This window comes from Labeo rohita, chromosome 17, assembly GCF_022985175.1.
Source record: "Labeo rohita strain BAU-BD-2019 chromosome 17, IGBB_LRoh.1.0, whole genome shotgun sequence".
NCBI classification, from domain to species: domain Eukaryota; kingdom Metazoa; phylum Chordata; class Actinopteri; order Cypriniformes; family Cyprinidae; genus Labeo; species Labeo rohita.
In genome coordinates, this window is record NC_066885.1 from 12,272,451 (window position 1) to 12,297,075 (window position 24,625).

The following is a 24,625-nucleotide window of genomic DNA, read 5'->3' on the forward strand; positions in this document are numbered from 1 at the left end:
CGTCTGGTGGTGAGCAGTCCGCAGCTCACCGACCAGATCATAACATAGCCCCCCAAAGAGCGGCTTCCAGACGCTCCAAACAAACCATAGTCCAGGGGAGCGGTGGGGCAGGGGTTAGACAGAGCAAGGGCCGGAAGGCCAGGTCCCTGCGGGGGACCCGGTGATTGAGGCAGGACCGGCAGGGCAGGAGCCCTCCAGGGCGGAGCCGGAGGCGGAGCAGGCAATGCAAGAGCCCTCCAGGACAGAGCCGGAGGCGGAGCAGGCGACGCTAGAGCCCTCCAGGGCGGAGCCGGAGGCAGAGCAGGCGACGCTAGAGCCCTCCAGGGCGGAGCCGGAGGCAGAGCAGGCGACGCTAGAGCCCTCCAGGGCGGAGCCGGAGGCAGAGCAGGCAATGCAAGAGCCCTCCAGGACAGAGCCGGTGGAGCCCTCCAGGGCGGAGCCGGAGGCAGAGCAGGCAATGCAAGAGCCCTCCAGGACAGAGCCGGTGGAGCCCTCCAGGGCGGAGCCGAAGGCAGAGCAGGCGGCGCCAGCGCCCTCCAGGGCGGAGCAGGAGGCACCGCAGTCCTCCGGGGCGGAGCAGGAGGCTGCGTCATGGACTGGGACCTGGGGAGAACAGTGACAGAGGAGGCAGACAGAATGAGAGGAGAAGCAGAGAGTTTGAGGCAGAACGCCGCCTCCCTAGGAGGACCTACAGCCGAAGCTGACACCTCAGGAGGCATTGGCGCGGCTTCTCCAACTGGTGAGGCCTCTGGGTCGGTCTCGTGGTCAGACGAGGCATCGGGAACAGACTTGAAACTAGACGGGACCTCTGAAGCAGGCTTGTGATCAGAAGGGAGCTCTGGCGCAGGCTTGGGAACAGGCGTGACCTCAGGAGCGCAGTGTGCAGCCCACACACACCAAATGGCGACCGCCATGACAGGAAGAGCAGCAGCTGGGGGCAGAACCTCACTAACAGTTGGTCTAGGAGACGCTGAAGCCGCCGAGATGTTAGCTGCCCTTACTAGCACTGGGGGTGGACCCAGTACGCTGGCCATCATGAAAGGCCGCGACCCAGGGATGTCGAACGGGGCGTGACTTAGCTCTGGACCGTCAGGTGATGCATGGCGGGACTCTGGGTGGTCAGACGAGACGTGACTTGGTCCTGGATGGACAGACGAGTCGTGACTGGGCTCGTGAAGTTCAGTAGTGGGTTGACTCGGTTGGTGGTGACCAACTGTGATTTGGCTGGACTTTTGGAGACCACCTGTGACCTTGCTAGGCGCAGGGACGACGGCTGTGACATTACTGGACTTGTGACTTGGGAGCGTGAGCTTGGGGGAGTTCAGAGGAGACGTGAGGAGGCTCTGGCCAGACGTGACTTGGACCTGAAGGAGCGACTGTGACTCGACTTGGCTTATGGAGGTCAGCTAAGGATTGACTTGGCTTGGGAATAACTGTAGCAACTTGACCTGGCTCATGAAGGTCTGCTGTAGCTTGGCTTGATTCGGGAACAACATCTGTGTCTTGGCTTGACTCGTGGGGAACAGCTGTGTCCTTGTTTGACTCATGAAGAACAACAGCTGTATCTTGGCTTGGCGCGTGGAACACAGCTGTGACTTGGCTTGACTCTGAAGCTTGACCGGATTCTGATGCTTGGCCGGACTCTGAAGCTTGGCCGGACTCCGAAGCTGCAGATGCAGCTCGACTTGGTTCAGCAGCTTGACTAGGTTCTGCAGCCTGACTTGACACAGGAAAAGTAGCTGTAGTCTTGCTTGGCTCGGGGGTGGCAGCTGTGACTTTACTTGACTTAGGAAACGCAGCTGCGACTTGACTGGAATCAGGAGTAGCTGCCACTTTTGCTGCCCATACAGCCATTAGGGGTGAGTCCAGCACGTGGGCCATCATGATAGGCAGTGATCTTGGGATGTCAGGCGGGACGTGACTTGACTCAAGAACCACGGCTGTGACCTTGCTTAACTCAGGAACCACTTCAGGAAGGGCGGCCATGATAGGTGCAGACTCCGGGGCAGGAAACACGACGTGAAGAGGCTGTGGCTTGACTGAGATGGCCTGAGCAGGCTGTGGCTTGGCTGACGTGGCGTTAGCTGGCACTGGCTTGGCTGGCGATGCGTTAGCAGGCTCTGACGTGGCAGCCATCTTGTGCTGTGGCTCTGACGTGGCAGCCATCTTGTGCAGTGGCTCTGGTGTGGCAGCCATCTTGTGCAGTGCTGGCTCTGGCGTGGCAGCCATCTTGTGCAGTGCTGGCTCTGGCGCGGCAGCCATCTTGTGCAGTGCTGGCTCTGGCGCGGCAGCCATTTTGACAGTGCTTGGCTCAGGAGTGATGTCTGTACCTTGACTTGAGACAGAAGCGACAGATGTAATTTGATCTAACACAGGAACCACAGTTCTGACTTGACTTGACACAGAAAACACCGTTTTAACTTGACTTGCCTTAGGAAGAGCAGCTCTGACTTGACTTGACGCAGGAAATGCAGCTGTAACCTCATATTGCTCTGGTACGGCAGCTGTGATGTGACGAAGCTCTGTTTTCGCCGCCATTTTGTGAGCGCGCACCGGCGCGGCCGCCATCTTGCGCACGGGTTCTGCTGTCGGCGTCATAGCATAGACGCGCTCCGGAGCGCTATCCGTAGTCGCCGTCATAGCACGAGCGTGCTCTAGTGTGGCCGCCATTTCACGAACGAGCCAGGCGGCCAGTGTGTCTGTGGCGTCGCGCCGGCGCGGCCGCCATTCTGTGAGCGGGGTGAGCGGCCGCCGTTACCGTGTTGTCGTGTTCCTCCTCCGCGACCCCCACAGTAAACGACGAGCCCACACACAACAATGCAAAGTCCATAAATGCAGCTAGAGATGAGCGCGGTCCCTTGCGTCTCAGCCTAGCCTTTAAAGGCTCATTTACGCCATCACAAAAGATCTCACATAAGACACAGTCCGGGAGGGAGGAGTGATTTGATACAGCCAGAAATTCACATATGTATTGTTCAAGTGTCTGTGGTCCTTGTCTGATTCTGAAGAGGATGCTATCTAAGTCCATACCTGATGAATGTCCGGATGAAAAGTTGCTGGATCCTTTTGTGGCCGAGTATTCTGTAACGTGGAGAGGGGGACGAGAGACGAGCGGATCCATTTGCATACTTTTATTAACGGGATTGGACATAGACATGGTCAGGCAGGCAGGGTCAGACAACGGCAGGCAGGTGTATGGACGACGAGACAAGAGTAATCCTAAATCCAGGCAAGGGTCAATACAGCGGCGAACGAAATCAGAGAAGGGCTAGGCAGAGAGTAATCCGTGAAGACAGGCGAGAGTTTAAACAACAAGAAAACAAAACACAGAATGGCAAGGGGAAACGCTTTGTATGAACGATAGTAACAATTCAATACTCGGCGAGGAGTGACAGGAAGACCGGGGTATTTATACTGTCTCTGATTGGACGGGGGTGAAGTGCAATGGCTGATGGGGAGTGTAGTCCGGGGTGTAGTGTGACAGTCCGTGCGTGACAAAAAGGCGAGAGCGACGTCTGGTGGTGAGCAGTCCGCAGCTCACCGACCAGATCATAACAGACATGAAGAAATAGAAACTCAAACTGAATAAATCCACAAGAACTGTGGTAACGTCTCCAAGATGTTTCAAGAAATCCACCTGCAAAGCTCCCTGAAAAACTATGCGCAAGTGCACATAGGGCAAAAGCTGCTTTAAATGCAAAGGACATTGTTTTTGACAGCATCCTCATTTTACAGCATTTTTACACAAGTGCCTAAAACTTTTAACAATACTGTAGCTTTGCAGGTAGGTTTCTTGAAGCACAGTCGATGCCACAGTTCTTGTGGATTTAGTCTGTCTCAGTTTGAGCTGTTTCTTTATCTCATTCCAGACAGATTGGATGATGGTGAGATCAAATCTCTGTGTGGAGCACTGGCTGTTTTCAGACTCCTTATGCAAACAAAAATCTCACTGGATTATTACAATTAATGGCAAAATGAATGTTTGGAAATGTAAACTGATGTTGTCTACTAACACACTACAGCAAAAGATAGAAATTACTGACTTAAAACCATTTTTCATAGGCGAAAAATCTAGTGTTCTAATACTTTTGGCCACCACTGTATTTTGTTTGTTTTATTTCTCATTAGAGATGTGGTTTTTGGAATGCGTAAAAAATGTGCAACACATCATAACTGCAACCAAAATGCGATGTTGTAAAATGCTTTGATGTTATTAATAAGCTAACATTTTGTTTACAGCTGAAAATTACAGCGAATAATGTCAGAATAACTCCCTTGAAACAAGCCTTCAAAGTCACGGTAGCGTAATAATTGCGTTAAATTGCATCACAGCTGCATTCCCAAAAAACAAGCTCAATCTTTGGGATTTTGGCCCTTATTTTTTCAAGCTAACCCGGCTTGCTTAAACCCTCCGCCGAGGCCTAGACTAAATCTCTGTGTTGTGTTTTCCTCGCGTCGTCTTGAGGCAGAACGAAAGTCTAATTTGCTGGAGATGGTTGTGGTCTGCTGGAGACAGCACTGAATGAATGGCTCATTAACTCCTGCATAAGCACTCAGCGAGCTTGTGATGGTGGAAAATGAATTTATGCAGTCTTCTGCCAGACATAACATCAAACTCATAGCAAACTGGGGAAAATCATAAGGGGGGAAGGGGGTTAGGAAGGAAGCTGGAAAAAGACAGAGAGGGAAAAAGACTGTAAGTGGAAATTCTGACCTAGGCGCCTTTTCTCAAATAAGTGACATTCTTAAAACATGCTGAAATGTGAGTCACAGATGCACTGGTCACGCTGTCCAGCATCAACAGCGAAAACGGACCGCTCATTCTTCTTTTGGACAGATGAACCGGCTTGCCGTTCCCCACTCTGAAAGGTGCACGGGGTCACGAGGGAGTTGATGTAACCAGAATGAACTTTACAGCACATTAGCTGAGGCAGTGTATGTGTCTGGCTACTAAAGCAAGTTTCTAGCTTAGTTAGCAGCGCTCTGAAGCTGAGCGATTGCACTTCGAACATTGGATCTGAGGTTAATTGCCTGGCAAATAACATTTAGTCATAGTTTATTTACTTTGAATTCTGTATAATCAATTCTGAGCTGAAGTAGTGCCTCACTGTCAACAAAAAAGTACCAAAAAATTGGTTTATAATTGCTATTTAATATGGTAGACATACTTAAAGCAATCAGTGATCAAATATCATTAGGGCCCTATGAAATCCATTTTATTTTTTCCCAAATTCCATTTTTTCCATTTTTATTTTTCTGGATTCTGTTTTTTTCCATTTTAATTTTTATCAACTCCTTTCTAATGCTTAAATTAAATTTTATTAATCAAAGAGCATGTCTAATTAATTAAAATCATGAAACTTATACAGTTTCACAATTTAATAAAGGTTTAACAAAAATGACATTTTTAGGGCCCTATGAAATGTTTTATTTTTTTCTCACCATATGTTTTATTGTTATCAAATTCTGTGTTTTAGCATGTCTAATTATTTGAATGCATACTTCATTTACTCAAATTTATTCTTAAAATAGCCTTATAAAAGTTTTTTTACCCTCAGAAATTCTGTGTTGTGTATTTAAAATGTTCTGATTATCAAATAAAGGTATAAAAAAATTAAATTATTGAAAATTAAGCAAAACATTTTTTGGCAAAAATGGGGAATTTACTATTAAAATTAAAACATGGCAGAAATGTTGTGTGATTATACCCTAAAAAATAATGTTTGTTTCATTTTAGTAGCAGTAGTAATAGTAGTAATATATTTCTGGCACAATGTCTTCAAGTTAAACCAGACTTTTATTTTGACAGGTTGCCGTGTCTACCTGTACATTTCTGTGTATATATGATATGACGCTAGTTTTCCTAAAATGGAAATCACCGCGAGCGTTGCACGCACTTCGCACCGCTCATCTGCTCTATTCATTAACACAGAGACACGCAGAACATGCAGGATTCACATTTAAATGGTATTTTTTCAGCATAATATTTACAGATACTAGTCCACACTGTGGTTTGATTTAAGTGTATTGACCTACTTTTGGTTAATTCATTCAAACTTTGACAAATTCTGTGCCATTCCGCATTATTCAGTAAATTCCGTTTTTATGACTGGATTCCACGATTCTACGGTATATTACGGTATTATTATTATTACGGTAGCATAATAATTGCGTTAAATTGCATCACAGCTGCATTCCCAAAAAACAAGCTCAATCTTTGGGATTTTGGCCCTTATTTTTTCAAGCTAACCCGGCTTGCTTAAACCCTCCGCCGAGGCCTAGACTAAATCTCTGTGTTGTGTTTTCCTCGCGTCGTCTTGAGGCAGAACGAAAGTCTAATTTGCTGGAGATGGTTGTGGTCTGCATATGTATTTTTGCAGCATAATATTTACAGATACTAGTCCACACTGTGGTTTGATTTAAGTGTATTGACCTACTTTTGGTTAATTCATTCAAACTTTGACAAATTCCGTGCCACTCCGCATTATTCAGTAAATTCCGTTTTTATGACTGGATTCCACAATTCTGTCTGCGTTTTCCGCACTGCGGAAATCATAGTGCCCTAATATCATTCACAGTGACAGAATGATATAATCATGACAATTCCAATTACAGAATCAGTTTTTAACCTTCACACTATTTCATTCATTGCTGAACTAACTGAAGACAACGGCTGAAGAAATAATCTTTAATACTAGTTTTATACTGCTATACAAATAACCTGATAAAAGTAATACTTCATACTATCTAAGGCCTCATATTTTCATTCATTAAAACTTTGAAACACGCTTTGCGTTATCAAGTATAATAGTCAATGTGAATTTAAAGACGTAAACCTTATTTACACAGGTGTATATTAATAAAATTTAACCTTCCAGTGCTTTGATTTCTCAACTGTGATCACATGCAAATATTGTACAATTTATATTCAAGAAAACAAATTCGCAATCAGTTTCGACTGTATTTGCATATCTTGATGCTTTGCTGCGCTGTTTAAAATAAATGGATCAGTGAATTGTGAAATTTTTTGTGAATTAATCCAAATTTAATTTGGGCTGTGTTCAAGTTTAGCACTTCACATCCGTCTTTGTTGCAAGTCGCACTGTGTCTTGCAGCGCAGATGAGAAACAGCAATTTTCCAAAAAATAAAAAATAAAAATTACGGTGGGCTACTGATAACCTCAACCAACGCAATGCAGTAACAAACTACAACAAAACTGAAAAGGTAAAAGGACTGAAGGTATATGACAGGCAGGCAAAGGTCTCTGAAATGAATGGTGTTGAAATGGTGAAGACTCCCACTGTTCCAACATTATCTGTGTTGATTTGATGTTATGATGTCTTGAACACTTCAATCACTCCATGTTTGTTCATCTCAGTGAGTGGGAGAGGGATGTAGAGATGGTGGATGATGGTACAGCACGCGTTAAGATGACGATTAAGACTGCAGACCAAGGCTAAGATCAGAGAGAGAGAGCACAGTCCGATTCTGATTGATTAACTGGAAAGTCATATTTAGTTTTAATGACCTTAATAGATCTTTTACTAATGATGCGGCAAGGAGACAGTCCAGAGGAAATACCTGGACGTGAAGCGCATCCAGTATGAACAAATCAAGAATAAACTCCACTCAGATTCTGGAGATCTCAGCCAATATAACAAATCGTATGTTGCAGAAGTCAGTTGAAATTTTGATTTTCTTTTAAAATCATTTACCTTGTTTCCATATTTACCCAATATCCAATCCACTATATACAGTTGAAATCAAACGTTTACATACAGCTTGCAGAATCTGCAAAATGTCAATTATTTTACCAAAATAAGAGGGATCATTATTTAATACTGACCTGAATAAGATATTTCACATAAAATACTTTTACATACAGTCCACAAAAGAGAATAACAGTTGAATTTATAATAATGACCCTGTTCAAAAGTTTACATACCCTTGATTTAAATCAAAAAATCATAGTTATTGTTGGAAAGGGTTTAAATACACAAAAATGCTGAAAAACCACAGAATTTGTGGGACCTGAAGGATTTTTCTGAAGAACAGCAGGCAGGACAAACAAGGGACTCATAAACAACTATCACTTAACAAAAAAAAAGCACAGTCGTGGATCATTCAGGTAACAACACAGTATTAAGAATCAAGTGTGTGTAAACTTTTGAACAGGGCCATTTTTATAAATTCAACTATTATTTTCAATTGTGGAATATATGTAAATGTCTTCTATGTGAAATATATCATTCAGGTTGGAACTAAATAAAAAATAACATGCATTTTGGTAAAAAATGTAATATTTTGCAGATTCTGCAAGTTGTGTGTAAACTTTTGACTTTTAACTGTATATACACAATATGAAATTATACTAATAAACGTTTAAAAAAGGCAGAAAGAAACGGGAGCATGATATTTGTGACCCTGGACCACAAATCCAGTCTTAAGTTGCACGGGTATACCTGTAGTAATAGCAAAAATACATCGTATGGGTCAAAACGATCTTTTTTTAAGCCAAAAATCAATAGAATATTAAGTAAAGATAATGTTCCATGAAGATATTTTGTAAATTTCCTACCATAAATATATCAAAACCTAACTTTTGATTAGTAATATACATTGCTAATAACTTCATTTGGACTTTTTTTGCACCCTCAGATTCCAGATTTTCAAATATTGGCCCATCCTAACAAACCATACATCACTGGAAAGTTTTTTTAATCAGCTTTCAGATGATGTATAAATCTCAATTTCAAAAAATTGAACCTTATGACTGGTGCTGTGGTCCAGGGTCACATTTACGCACTTAAAAGGCCCATCATTTCAGATGTGACACAGGGTCAGCTCCCTGGACGCAGATTAAGTCTCGCCTTGGATTAAAATTCTCAAAATCTTATTTGTCAAAATAATCCAGGGCAAAGATTAATCTGTGTCTAGGCATCCAAGACTTTTCATGTTGTAAATCCTTGAGCCCTGAAATTCACCTTGCCAGAGAATATTTTGATGCTGATTTGCCTCTATTGTAAATGGAATCCAAGTCATCCAGACATCCTTTTATTATGATGTAACAGTGAGCGAGCATTCACCATGCTTCCTAGGAAATGACAAAGACAGGGGTTTGGAATATTTCCAAACTGAAGGATCTGACTCATACTTTATTTCTTAATGTCCCTAAATATAATTTATGGTGCATTAATTATATTTGCTAAAACCATGGCTTCTCATAATATAATAATCAGCAATAGAAGACCCAAGATCATCATCCTTCATGCGCTGCTTTTTTTCCTTCATCCAAGGAGAAAAGTGACATTGGACATAAAGGTTAATTGCTCTCCTAACCACAAACAGGCTGAAGAGGGCTTAATATTATACCATACTGAAAAATACCACCAGTACACAAAGATATAAAGAAATAATGACAAATAATTAAAAGTTAATAACCAGAATTTAATATTACTATCTTCTGGTTGCTATATTTAAACCCCAGAAGCATAATTATGATCACAGAAGGGGATGAAAGGAAGGAAAGAACAAAAGAAACACATCACAAACAGAGCACACATAAAAAATGAAAACAATGGACAGAGAGATGAGTCCACAAAAAAAAAATCAGCCTACTCTTTACTGCATACTGCGCTAAATGCCTGCTGTTTTTTATGAAACATAATGCATAATGCAACAGTTCAAACAGACAGTATGCTACACTGTCATCACATAACCTCATAACATGCAAGTTCAAGTGTCCACTTATCACTTCTATTAGCAATTTTCCTGAGATGTGACATGAAAGGCAGTCGAAAGGGAAAAAATATAATAAATAAATCAATCATACACTTTTATATCCTTCTAAATAAATAAATAAATAAATAAAGCCACTGGTAATCCTCCATTCTTCTTGTTAATTTGTTCTATGCAAATGTGTGCAATGCATTGTGAAATACCATTTCTCGCTTAGTATGATCTGTCCTATTATATTGTCCAATTAGAGGACTACTGTCCTCTTTTTAGAGCTGCTTTACAGCACAATTCAATTGTTTCCATCATTAAAACATTATTTTCCTCTCTAACACTGTAGAGCTGCTTCAACACAATCTGTATTGTATAAAGCACTATATAAATAAAGGTGACCTGACTTGTTTCACAGCTACTGCAAAAATATCAAGAGTACTATGGCGATACACTATTCCAAACATACATCCTCCTGATGATAAGAAGCGACTAGAAGGCATGTGTCCTCCAATCACAGATTACTCCCAGGTGACCCCTGGTTTCAAAATTCTACTTATCAGCAGCCACAGACTAACCACTGAAAGATGAGAGGACACAGAAAGACAAATGTGTGTGTGAGGAGTGCAAGAGAGGAGAGCTAGAGACTACACGCATTCTACACAGCAAAGAAATAAACAAATTATTCATTGCAGGAAAATGAATTCCAGATGCAGAGGAGGTTCCTCTCTACTTAGATAATGCCATAATAATGGCAACTCCTTTTTCATTGCTAACTCTGCTTTAAATCTAACACACATAATGTACACATTAAATTGCAAGAGAGTAAAACATCTGCAACCCCCATGCAGCTTTTGCTGTACCCATAAAGCTTTTAACCTGACTAAAAAGTATGACCATCCGTTTTTGAGGTTTTATCCTGACAAAATAACTACTAATGCCAAGTTTGATGCAGAACCCTGAAATGGTGAGGATTTTTTAAATGTCTGAACAGAATCTAACAACAACCAAAATGATTTGGAGAGCCTGAAAGATGTTTAAAGCTCTGTGACTGAGTTGATCAAATTGAACACAACAAGAGAAAGGAAACCAGACCTTCCACAGCTTGTGGCAATTCACTGTATAGTTTCAGAGCAAACAAAACAACTGTATTTGTAACAGAAGGAAACCACTCAGCACGCTACCAATTGTCACAATTCAGTAATCTGAACAAACATACAACACTGAGCAGTTGCTGACAGAAGAATAGCTTTATTTTTGTGTTTAAAGGCATAGTTCACCCAAAAATGGAAACTCCAAATGGTCATTCCAAACCAGTAAGACCTTTGTTCATCTTCGGAATGCAAATTAAGATATTTTTGATGGCATCAGAGAGCTTTCTGACCCTGCATAGACAGCAACACAACTACCATGTTTAAGGCCCAGAAATGTAGTAAGGACATTGTTAAAATAGTCCATCCATTGGTCCAGATATTCATTGGTTCAACCTTAATTTTATGAAGCTACGAGAATACTTTTAGTGTACAAAGAAAACAAAAATAATGACTTTATTCAACAATTTCTCTTCCGCGTCAGTCTTCGATGCTCGTTCACAAAAAGCATTCTCGTAGCTTCATAAAATTAAAGTTGAACCACTGATGCCACATATACTATTTTAACGATGTTCTTACTACCTTTCTGGGTCTTGAACGTGTCAGTTGCGTTGCTGTTTATACAGGGTCAGAAAACTCTTGAATTTCATCAAAAATTTCTTAATTTGTGTTCCGAAGATGAACAAAGGTCTTATGGGTTTGGAACGACATGAGGTGGACTAATTAAAGACAGAATTTTTACTTTTGGGTGAACTATCAATTTAAAGGATTATTTGATCACTTCCAGAACAAAAATGTACATATAATTTACTCACCCCTTTGTCATCCAAGATGTTCATGTCTTTCTTTCTTCAGTCGTAAAGAAATTATGTTTCTTGAGGAAAACATTCCATATACGTAACCAGAAATGTAAAGACACGGCAACCCGTCAAAATAAATGTCAGGTTTAACTTGAAGACATTGTGCCAGAAATATATTACTACTATTACTACTACTACTAAAATGAAACAAAAATGTATAAAACAAACATTATTTTTTTAAAAGATAAATGAAATTAATGTTTTATGCCTTCATTTGATAACCAGAACATTTTAAATACACATCACAGAATTTCTGAGGATAAAAAGACTTTCTTAAGGCTAAGAATGAATTAGAATAAATTAAGTATGCATTCAAATAATTAGACATGCTAAAACACAGAATTTAATAACAATCAAACATGGTGAGAAAAAATAAAACATTTCATAGGGCCCTAAACGTCATTTTTGTTAAACCTGTTGTGATGTGAAATTGTATGATTTTAATTAATTAGACATGCTCTTTGATTAACAAAATTTAATTTACCATTAAAAAGGAGTTGAGAAAAATTTAAACTGAAAAAAAAAAACAGAATCCAGAACAATTAAAATGGATTTCGAAACAAATTGACAATTTATATACTTTTTAACCTCAAATGCTCATCTAGTCTCGCCTCTGCGATGTGCAAGCGTAGTCTGTGTAATCCGGGTCAATACAGTTAGGGTATGTCGAAAAACTGCCATCTCGTTTTCTTCATCAACTTCAAAATCATCCTTCATTATTTTTTATTTTTTGTAAAGGGCATTTAATCTTCCTTGCATGTTCACTTTGTACACACTGGGTCGGTACTTCTGCAGCGATGTAGTATGATTTTGAAGTTGGGGAAGAAAACGAGATGGGAGTTTTCTAACTCTCTTGAATTGGAAAAAAAACAGAGTTTACGCAGACCTAGACAAAACGAGCATTTGAGGCTAAAAAGCATATAAATTGTCAATTTGTTTAGAAAATGACAGATCGTTTTGCTAGATAAGACCCTTCTTCCTCGGCTGGGATCATTTAGAGCCCTTTGAAGCAGCATTTAAACAGCATTTTGGAAGTTCAAACTTGGGGGCACCATTGAAGTCCACTATATTGAGATAATTCCTGAAATGTTTTCCTCAAGAAACATAATTTCTTATCAATTGAAGAAAGAAAGACATGAACATTTTGGATGAGCAGGGGGTGAGTAAATTATCTGTACATTTTTATTCTGGAAGTGAACTACTCCTTTAACTTGTTAGTCTTTTAGCAATAGAACTAGAGGGGAAAATGTCTCTTTGAGTGTCATATAAAGAATAGACAGGAAAAAGCAGAGAAAAAGACGTCAGTGTAACGTTTTCTGAAGAAGGGAGCGACCTAGTGATACTTGCTCTGAGGTGACATCCATTGAGAAAGGTTAGACCTCCACAAAACCTGTCCAGTTCACAGAAAAGACACCTTGTCAGTGTTCATTCCTTTATTCGCTAGGCATTTTTCCCCAAGGGTCCCCTGTGGAGGCCATCTTGGTGAAGGCTTTCATGTTTTCCAGAGTATTCCTGCACCTCACAGCCTCACGCAGTGAGAGGGGTGGGGGGTCACTTTCTCTGTCGGGTTGCTTGCAAAGCTTGATTCACTTCTGGGAGCCCTCAGGGATATAACGCTACAGTCTGAACAGTAAATAATATATTAGAAGCAAAATCTGTCAATTTCTTCTTAATTTCTGCTCTGGCTGGTCCGCCTCTGCCTTGCAAGATTCAGCCTAGCTAGACATGAGTTACTTATATAATATGACATATATCGAGAGTATATTTTAGCCTGGCGCTAAGGGCTTCTATTTACAGTGAGTGCACTTTGTTGCAGTCTTATTTGAAGGGAAGTTGTAAATAATTCTCCTGCTGCAGAATGGAGTCTGAGTTGTTGAGATGTCTGAGGTAATTGCATCATATTTATAATGGACAATACACGCCTGGACCTCGTCTCATTTTGTTTTGTTTGCGTTTTTGGAGGCTTCTGAATGTCAGCTCAGACTTGGGGGTTCAAGTCATATTAGGCAAGCAGCCTACTAACCAATTTTTCCACCGACCGTCGCTCATACTCATACGGATGGATTTTGAAATCTCTGCCAACTCAAGTCCTGTTCCTAATTTGAAGGTCTCGAGCCACTTTGTGGGAGAACAATGATCAGGTTGGACTTTTTCTGTGGTTGGCTCTTGTGGCTTTGGCAGTGAACAATGACCTCCAATGAGCTCCTTTTAATTCACACTACAGAACTAACAAGCCATGCAAACTCAAAGACTCAGCAAGACTCCAGTATTGTCCAAGATGCTTGTGTAACCAAGATTTATTATGTTGTGCGGTACAGTTGATATCAGTAATGTTAGCTTATTAACTCTTACGAGAAGACTGCAGTCATATTAATAGCCTAACAATATCATACATGAGGTTGTTTGACGAATGGGAGCTTACATGCTGACATCATATGACTCATTTTCATTAGCAAAATGAGTCATTGACTAGTATGAATAGAAGCTTTTCTGTAGTGGTGGTAAATGAAAAGTTTTGTTTTTCTGTGATGCTGCATTACCACCACTAGACATCAGTATGTATTCAAGATCACTGCTGCCATTACACAGCGCCCAGTCAGTGCACAACGACAACAACAAATGGCTTGTCAAAAGTAATGATACCAGCTTTTCTGCAGTACAGTAATAGAGTACTGAGCAGTCTGTGAAGAGTGTCAATAATTTCTATTTATAATGTGCAGCCAATCACAGACATAAACATGTGACTTCAATGGCCAATCAGAAGCATTTAAAGAGATAGTTCACCCAAAAATGAAAATTCTGTCCTTAATTACTTACCCCTATGTCGTACCAAACTTGTAAGAACTTTGTTCATCTTTGGAACACAAATTAAGATGTTTCTGATGAAATCCAAGAGTTTTCTGAACCTGCATAGACGGCAACTGACACATTCAAGGCCAAAAAAGATAGTAAGGACATTCAAATAGTCCATGTGACATCAGCAAAGAAAACAAAAAAAACACTTTATTAAACAATTTCTTCTCTTCTGTGTCAGTCTTTGAATGATTGTGCGGCAAAGTCTGACACCGAAAAGAAGAAATTGTTGAATAAAGTCATTATTTTTGTTTTATTCTGGGTTTTTTTGCACACAAAAAGTATTTTCGTAGCTTCATAACATTACGGCTGAACCACTGTCACGTGGACTATTTTAATGACAATGTTCTTACTCCCTTTCCAGGCATTCAACATGGTAGTACCGTTGCTGTCTATGCAATGTCAGATAGCTCTCGGATTTCATCATCTTAATTTGTGTTCAGAAGATGAACAAAGGTTTTACGGGTTTGGAACGACATGAGGGTGAGTAAATAATGACAGAATTTTAATTTTTGTGTGAACTATCCCTTTAAATCCACCCAAAACCCCTCAAAATACTGTTCGGCTCGCTTCCTTGAATCTTTTCAATATAACCGATAAAGTTGAAACTGATTGTAACAGCAGATTTTGAAAGGTGATCTTGCGCTGAACTGATATGGTTGACAGCTTCAGTGATTATAAAATGGGAGCGCTCTTTTCTCGCTATCCAAATTTGACATTCACAATAAGAATAAAAGTTATTCTTTTCATGCTGCTAATTTAAAGTTTTGGGAGTGACAACCTTATTTTAAAGCACAAATGAACTGTAAATGGGACAAAAAAATCTAATTATAAAACAGATAGTTCCGGTCCTTGATTCTTATTGGTTGAACCGCGTTTGAAGCTATTCGCTTGTTAAGTGATGACATAATGGTATTACATCTGGTATTATATCTGGTATTATATCACATTGTGAGTGTATTAGCACCATTTGTTGTTTTCTCGTGTGTTTGGAAATGGAACCGGTGACACATGATGTCAGACTTAACAAGCGAATTGTAAACTATTCATACACCTTTGTTTACTTCTGTGTTGCTTGGCAAACACTTTGTTGCAACCACAACTGTTTCTGAGGAACTACATTGTTTGGTACAAGAATACTGTGTTTATTTACATAACTACACTTTATTTGCTCTGTTTTTTTTTTGTTTTTTTTTTGTGAAACCTTACTAGATATATGGAATAACCATTTTATAAAAGCAATAAGCCCCGTGAAGCCATGGTTTACAATGAATTTATAACAGGTAAGGGGGTTTTAACACCCCTTAACTGTTATAAATTCACTGTAAACCACGGCTTCCTGGGGTTTATTGCTTTAATTGATCTCAAAAAAGATCTGTGAAGGCTACATTTTAATGTTTTATTTTATTATTTACTTTATTATTTAAAGCTACTGTTAGGTTTAATAATTCACTTTTTTATTTTAAATAGTATTTACAGTATTCTTTGCTATGGTACCGAAATTGGTAATAAGGACTTTTACATTTTACTGGTATTGATACAGGCTACTGAAATTTTGACATTGTGACAACACTGATTTTACAAAAGTATAAAATAGCAAGAATTCAGTAACTAGAGTTGGAAGGTGCAACATTTCCTGGCACAAATGTGTTGGTCAGCATTGTAAAACATGAACAGTAACCAATAAACAATTATGGAAAGTACTGGGCATGGTGAAACAAAGAATGGTCTGTACTCTTGAGGTAGTCTAAACAACGAAAGATTCAGATGTTCTGCAGACATCTCGGCTTTGTTGTTTTGCAATAAAGTCTGATTTTGACTTAACTCTGCCACCTGAGCATTATTTTTCAAGACTGAGAAGACATTTCTCCACAACACTACTAACAATCAAATACAACCTATTTAAAAAAAAAAAATGTTTATGTAAGACAAATTACAGACATTGCGTAAACCTAAATCACACACTAAAGGAAGCCCCCTACAAACAAACAAGCGCTCAGGGTGGTCAATCATTGTGTCTACAGAATCAGCTTGATTGACAACCCTGATTGATTGTTTTTGTGTTAGTGTGACCACTTGTGTAAGAAAACCTCAAGAGATTTAACACTGCAGATGAACTTTGAAGCCACTTTGGTTTTCCACTGTCCTTCAGTGCTGAATTTACTGTAAATAGATTTTAAATTAAATCAGAGTCTTTATTTACTGTGCTAACTATAAATTCAGTGTCTACATCCACTTCATATATAAGTAAATCAGTTTAGGTGGGAGACGAAGAGCTACCGTTGAGTGGGAGTCACAATGCTCATGGATCATGTCTGGATTACATTAGTCAGAAGAACACTAAATAAGAGGGATTATAAACCAGCAATCTAGAGTGCTAATGGGGATTTTGTCAGAGTTACCGCCTTTGCGGCGCTATAAGCTACACATTAGTATAACCCGGGTTCACCCGTTCAATGTAAATCCAAACTCATTACACAGGAGAATGGTAGACAATGAAAACACCTGAACTGAACTTCTTGGGGTGTGAACTCAATTTCTGACAAAGGTCAAATCGATAATATTTGGTGACAGAGGTGGAGAATACATAAAACCTCCTGAGCATAATAATGACTTCAGTTTTGCACATTGCATCACCGTTTAGTGAAGTCCAACCAAGTTCTCTCGGGGAGACGACGTGATCTCAGATGACTAAATTAAACAAATGCATCAAAGAAAACTTGTCTCTCATCAATGAGCAGCCTTAAAGGCTTTTAAAGCAGTGAAATCCATCATATTTTGGGGAATTGCTTACATGAGGAAGTTGAAAAGGAAACTGTTAGGCTTCAAATTAATGTGTCTGTTTCCATATGGAACGATCCACTGCTAAGAATGAAAAACAGAAACACCAACAGTACTCAGAAGTTATACAACAGTAAATATCTCCAACAAAGTTAGCACTGCAGGGTACTAACTAAATCCAAATCAAAAGTGAGTCTGTCCAAGGCTGTCAGTCCAGATGCTTTGGATATCTATCAGAGGGATCTGACCATGAAAGCACACCAGGTGCTGCAGTGACTGATAGACTACAAACCAAGATAAGGTTTCATATATAGATATCAGTACAGATATTAACACTGAGAGGCAACATATAGATACACTGAGCGTGTTTATTTCTGAAATTCTGCCAACCACCCAAACACTGCCCTAAAAAGGGTTTAGTAAACATAATTATCCCCATATTCTTGGAAATGTCTTTAAAGCATGACAGACATCTAATCGCATTCCAAGGTGAGGACATGCAGTCCAGCACGTCAGTGTTTGCTTGAGGCACCGCATCTGACATTGGGTAGGTCTGAGAAGACTACATGAGCCAAGATAGGCCAAACAGGCATTGCAACAATGGAATACCAATGAAATGTGTTCACTTTTGATTTATTGCACATCAATGTGACCCTGACTGGCCTTGTCACACCTTGATTGGCTTAATCCATTAATTTACTTCATTCCGCCTGAAGACTTTCACGGAGGATAATGGTATTCGACTAACATAACCATTCAATTAACACGTTAAGCCAATCAACAATATTTAGATCTATTTAAAATACTTTTAGCACCGTGGACTATTTTGACCTCCCTCTAGACAATTAAAAAAAAAAAAAATTCATGATTCCTAACACTGACAAAGTGTGATGTTCTTTAGAGGTGTATCTTTTAATGGCCTTAGCAGAATAGTGAAGCATGCACCCATTGCAAAATCATTTTAAAATTATGTTTGCCTAATGATAACAAGTTAATGAGGTGTGACTGACAGGAGGAAAGACAGGTGGGTACTTTGTGGATGTGTACTGTATGTTTGTTCTTCCTGTGTTACATACAACTGTTTCAGAAGTATTTAAAGACAGATCGGTTGGTGGACAGACAGACAAAAAGACAGAAGACAGACAGACAGACCGACACAATTGAGTTCTCAAAGGGTCAGTCGAGTTCTCTTCTGTGTCTTTTTGTGCTTGGATGAACTTGGATGCTATTGCTTGTAATTTGGTTATCTGTAGAAAAGATTCTTAGCACTGAGCCCATAGTAGCAACCAAAAAGCAGTCTCAAATAAAATTACATTTTATTTAAGCTTTATTTTTTGTAATTTCTAATATATATATATATATATTAGGGCCGTCAGTCAATTAAACATTTTTAATTACATGATGTTTTGATTAATTTATCTAATTAATCGCAAAACTAAATTTCGCTGTGAAAATACCCACAAAAGATTATTTAAAGCTATTACTGTGTTAAATTAGAAAGCAGACATTACAAATAGTAGCTTTAGAAAGTAATATTTCTTTTTATATTTATTTGATTCAGCATAAAATTTATTATACATTACACATTTAGGCTGCAATGGCAACATGCAAACTATGGAACATAAAGGAAGATAATTCGAGAAACAAGTATTTTTTGTTCACACAATGAAAGACAATGATAACCAAAACATATTTTTTTGGGTGAACTATCCCTTTAATGTTTTTACTATTATTATTATTATTTTTAAATGAAATGATACTCTAAATAAGAAACTAAATCTACCAGCAGGTAGCAGTAAATGTCTTTATGAGTCATTCATTAATTCGATTGGTTTAAACAGCTGATTCATTCACGAATTAAGTAAATGGATCTCCTTATGCCTTTGAATCATTGGTTCACACGACTCATTCAAAACATGGATTCATTCAAAACACTAAACACTGCTGTGTTGCTCTCAGACACGCAACAATTCTGCTATGGCCTCAAAGATAATATGTTCTCTGCAAAACTGAGCAAAAAGAATATTTTGTTTAAAATATAATACAATATCAACATCTTATGATATTGTGTGACGTGATATATACAAATATGAGACAAAACACATACAGGCGGGATCTCTGCGTTAACTGTGTTAAAATATTTTAATTGCATTATTTTTTCAGAACTAATTAATTAAGTTAACACGTTAAACTGACAGCCCTAATGTATTATTATTATTATTATTATTATTATTATTATTTCTGCATTCATGTATTTTTTCTACAATTGGAGTACCTAATTGTACCTAATAGCTCCCTAATGAGGATTTACACTATATTTTAAAATGGTGTAGGCCTATTTTTTGTTGTGAATGTTCCAACTGTGATATACAGATGTGGAAATTTCAGATACGTGTTCATGTTACATTTTTTCGCTGCATTTGTGTATTAATAAAAATATAGCTGGTTGTTTAAAATAGGTACATAATATTATAATATTGATAAATCAGTCAATAAACTCCTTCACTGAATCGTAACATAATAGTATCATAGAATTTTTTTGAGGTATTGGTAAATATTGAATCGGTGTGAGAATCAATATTAAAGTGTATCGTGATGAACCATCTGATTTACACCCCTAACAGACAGACAGACAGACAGATAGATAGATAGATAGATAGATAGACAGATAGAACATGTTAGCCAAATCGAACACAGTGACTCATGAAGCTTTGAAATCGTGTTGTGCAGCATATATGTGTGAGAGAGAAAGTGACAGACGGGAAAGAGTGTGTGTGTGGGAATGTGTGGAGGTATGAGACTGAGAAGAGAAACAGAAAGTACAATGAAAGGGAAAGAATGAGGAAAAATGGGCTTTGTAAGAAAGACAGGTCGGCCTAAATTTTCAGGGATCGCTTCACTTCTTAGAAGGTGTTTTAAATCCTTTCATATAAGGGCATAGCGCACTCCACCGCATCTCTCTTCCCTCCTTCCTTTAATCTGATCCTCCGGCCAATTCTCTCACGCAGACATAGACACACACAATCTGAAACTCTTTTTCCAAACACAGGAATGGACACTCTGTTCTTCGCTGCCATTTTTTCACACTATTAAGGGCAGAACAGCACAGATAAGACCTAATACATTAAACATGAGCTGCTCTTATCACTATCTGACACGAGCATGCCGTCTGTCTGCGGACACCTGTGATTTAAAAGCACTGGCCGAATCAAAATGCATAAAACATTTTGTGCACTTTGGTTATTGGCCTTTACATTATTGAATGAGAGGTTCTTCAGTAAAACAATGTCAAAAGTGATCACCTTATAAATATAACAGGCATCTATTATATATGTAGAGGAGACTGGGGTTAGTTGTCACACTCAGGCATCTATTATGCATGTAAAGGAGACTGGGGTTAGTTGTCACACTGGGAATTTTTTTATAAATGTCACAATTTTTATTAGGGTTAGCTGTCACGTTTTATATTATGTAGTTTCACATAAAGTAGTCATGACATGGATTTTTTGATTATTTTAATATGTTCCTTGAGGTTTACTTTTAATGTTAATTAACCTTTTTGCACAAAAAATAAAAAAAATTTCAACCCTCATTCTGACCCTCTGTCTGAAACGACCTGTTTTTAAGGGGCGTGTCCTTTAAGGCTTCTCCGTAAATGCCTACTCTTATGATTGGCTAACATCATCATTGGTACAGCTGATGGTACATCAGCTATTGCATGTGAGTGTTTCGACAACATAATAAAAAAAAAAGAAGAAATTTCCAGAAAAAGCATTATGAAATCACTTACTTACAGTTGGTGATGCAGCTGCAGTCAGATCTAGTACCGCTTTATCTTTCAACACGTTTCTTTGTGAACTCTCAATGTCACTGTGCCTCGTTTACAAAACAAAATGCACCGATCAATCCTCAAACACAAACCATGATGCCATTAAAAATAAACTATCCACTTGTTTCTTACACTGGGATCCCTCTGATGTCTTTAGAAAGACGCTAACAAACTGTTTAAACCATATGCATCGAAGTGAACAGTCTTTCACTCCATTTGTCCGATTGACGACAGTCTCAAGTGCAACAATTTTGTCAGAAAGTGAATACGCATCTGTATACTGTTTCCAGTGTAGACAAGATAGCGGCAGTGATTGTAATTTCTATTTGCTATTGACACAACGCGACACTCACTTTCATTGGGCGGGGCTTGGTGAGAAGATGACTATTCGTTGATGCCTTGCTTTGGAGGCAGTGTTTATTCAAATGTTTGTGCTTGGGTGACCTCACTTTGCAACTCAGATCCAAACGAGGCGTTTTTGGAGCTTGATTAAATAAATGCTTTGTTTATAATGAGGAGAATGTTTTACGCTATGAAACTTGCAAGATGTTTTAATGGTACAAAGACCTCAAATTTGATTTCTCATGTCATGACCCCTTTAACTAATTACAAATTATACATGCAAAACTTGTTTAATGTTTGTGTATTTTATATTTTATACAGTGCTGTGCTATAAGAATTATATATAGGCTATATATGTATGTATGTAACAGAGAAATTTACTTGTACCTGGAAAATAATAGTCAAAACGTTCAAATCATAAACACATTTTCACAGAAAATACAGCACATGAGGTTCAATATAAATCTTATCTGCTATCCATAATGGCACATTACTTGTTGATAGCGCTGAGTGACTGTTCTCCATTCTAAAGGGAGTGTACATTGATTGACATCTCATTAATGTCAGAACATTCCTTCACTACACCCCCGCCCTCCGTTTCCATCAGTTTCATCTTCTAAAAGCTTCCGACCCTGTGCGCAAAGGCGCGTGTGAACTTTCACAGCATTTAAGAGGATGTTTCAGAGCTATTTTAGTTCACCCTTTCACGCTTTCGGATTTCCCGAAACAAACAAAATATCTGCGGAAGAGCACGTCTAGCACCCGAGTTATTATAACACATCACTCATCGCTTCTCCCCCGCGAGATGGTACATCAGCACACACTTACGCGTGCTCTGCTCACCAATAACAAGACAAATGACAAAAAAGCTTGCAGAATGGCCAAATAATTAAACATCTACTTACTTTAAACGCTTTAAAACGCTGAGACAATCGTTGTGCGTCAACCATCATGTATGAGGTTGTGTACAGTGCTAGGCAAACCAAACAAAATGTTGCTAGCAAAGTTGCAAAATACTCGACAGGAAAAAAAACATAATGTGCAATGTGAAAACGACTAAGCTCTGAGCTAATATTTTTTATAAATATTAAATATTTAAAACACACATACACAGACACATCCAGTTATGTATCAGATGTTAATGTCACTTTGACACATACATATATACCTACTGTATTCGTTTTCTATGATAGCACTTCAAAAATACCATGGTAAATGTCACTGGTAGTGCAGTAGTTCTCTTTGCTACTGTAAGTGTTTTCGTGTACTGAAAGTGTTTTGATATTCTTCCGTTTGGAAAACGTATTTACCTGCAGTCGTTCACAAGCTGCATGTGCAGGTGTTCAACTTAACAAACACCTTCTTCGTCGTTTTCAATCTATAGGTTGCGTTTGAAGGTTGGACTTCGAATAATTGTATCGAAATATCCACTTTATTCAGCGGTCATTTTGCTCTCCGTGTTCAGGAAAGTACTGTCAGTGACAAACCGCTCCAAACGAGTCAGTGCGCAAGTGAGCCATCCAAATGATTCGGACCGTTTTGCGAATCCGTTTGATTGATTCATTGAAAGAACCGACTCAAAAGATTCATTCGCGATTAGAGCATCGCCAGCTCTGATTCCAAACAGCGGACAGCAAACACGGGGAAAGATTTGAGTAATATTTCCAGCTAAACATTTTAGAAAGCAATCCGCTACTTAATTAACAAAATGGTTTGATTTACTGAAAAGCTTCGTGATTTAAAAATAGCAACGGTATCATCTCACTACTAAGAAATAGTTAAAGAGCTTGCAATACCCTTACACTATTTTTGTAAATAATAAGGAAAAATATATTCGGGTTGATTACGTAATAACATAAATTTATTCAACTACAGAAACACATTCTAACAACGTGATTAACCAAATTAAACAAATGCAAGTTTACAGAAACAATTTGAAACTGTAAAATACAACAGCTTTACTGTGCATGCAGAGTTTCATTTATTAATTCTTTACGTTATTAATTTTATGCAATTCTTAACGTTATTAACACTGCTTACCTTACAAGCTAGAGTTCAGTGAAAGGTAAAGATGCGCAGAAGAAATAACTTGTTCTTGTCAGTCCTCTGCTTTTTGGTAGATCCACTAAAAGCGCGCTGTTCCTCTCCAGAAATGCACGGCTTGTCCTCGATCGTCCGTTGCCGTCCTGATATTTGCGTGCCGGTTCCCCGTATCGCCCTGGTCACTAATTGCCAGGCCACTGGAATCTCCCGGAGCGCACGAGAGGAAGCCTTCTCCCGGCGCATGAGCGTGATTGGCTAGAGTGTCAGTGACGCACCAGCAGGTGGCAGAGCGTTCATATATAAGAGCCATTAAGACCGCACCAACACATTCATAAACTGCATAGACCTGTTGAAGGGGACTGTCTGCAAGAAAGACAATTTTTGCTTTTGCAACTACACACATACCTTGGGTATTTAAAATAAACTTGGCTTTCTGTGTAAAGAATACATTGCTGGTAAGAAACAGCATTGCTATATACAGCATTATATATATATATATATATATATATGTGTGTGTGTGTGTGTGTGTAGTGTAGTGTGTATAGGCCTGTGACCTGTGTGGGGCATGTTGTCACAGTGTAATTTGACATCAAATAGGCTTTTTAGGAAAATTTTAACAGTACATACAGAACAATTAATTAAACCGAGAAAAAAGAAAACATACACTCTAAAAAATGCTGTGTTAAAAACAGCCCAGCATTGGATGAAATATGGAAAAACCCAGCAATATGATTGTTTTGACCCAGTGGTTAGGTTCAACGTTTAACCCAGCCTTCTGGGTAGTTTTATTTAACTCAAGTGTTGCTTAAAAATCACTATATGGGTATCTTAAAATGAACCCAAAATAAGTTGGAAATTAACATTTATTAATATGTTCAATAAATGAACATTTATTAATAAGTTGAGTAAATAATGAAATAATAAACATTTTTTAAATGGCTTATTAATAAATCTTTTGATTATTACTGATGCCTCTAAAAATTATCTGTCTGATTTTTAATTGTTGGTTCATTTTAAACCACCCATAGTAATTTTTAAGCAACAGTTGAGTTAAAACCACCCAGAAGGCTGGGTTAAACATTTAACCCAACCCATGAGT

General features: G+C 38.9%; 1 protein-coding gene across 3 annotated transcripts in view; it reads right to left on the minus strand.

Moving 5' to 3' along the window:
• chrm3a (cholinergic receptor, muscarinic 3a) overlaps positions 1 to 23,709 on the minus strand; it is a 133,196-nt gene extending 109,487 nt beyond the window's left edge. Inside the window, exons 1-2 of one of the 3 annotated variants that reach the window (XM_051134199.1) lie at positions 22,794 to 22,999; positions 22,389 to 22,456 (exon numbers count right to left, since the gene is read on the minus strand). The gene's annotated coding sequence lies outside the window, so the exon portion shown is untranslated. Of the gene's footprint in view, positions 1 to 22,388; positions 22,457 to 22,793; positions 23,000 to 23,523 lie in introns of those variants that run through there. The other 2 variants (XM_051134197.1, XM_051134198.1) reach the window with 2 other exon arrangements.
• Between the last annotated feature and the right edge of the window lie 916 nt (positions 23,710 to 24,625).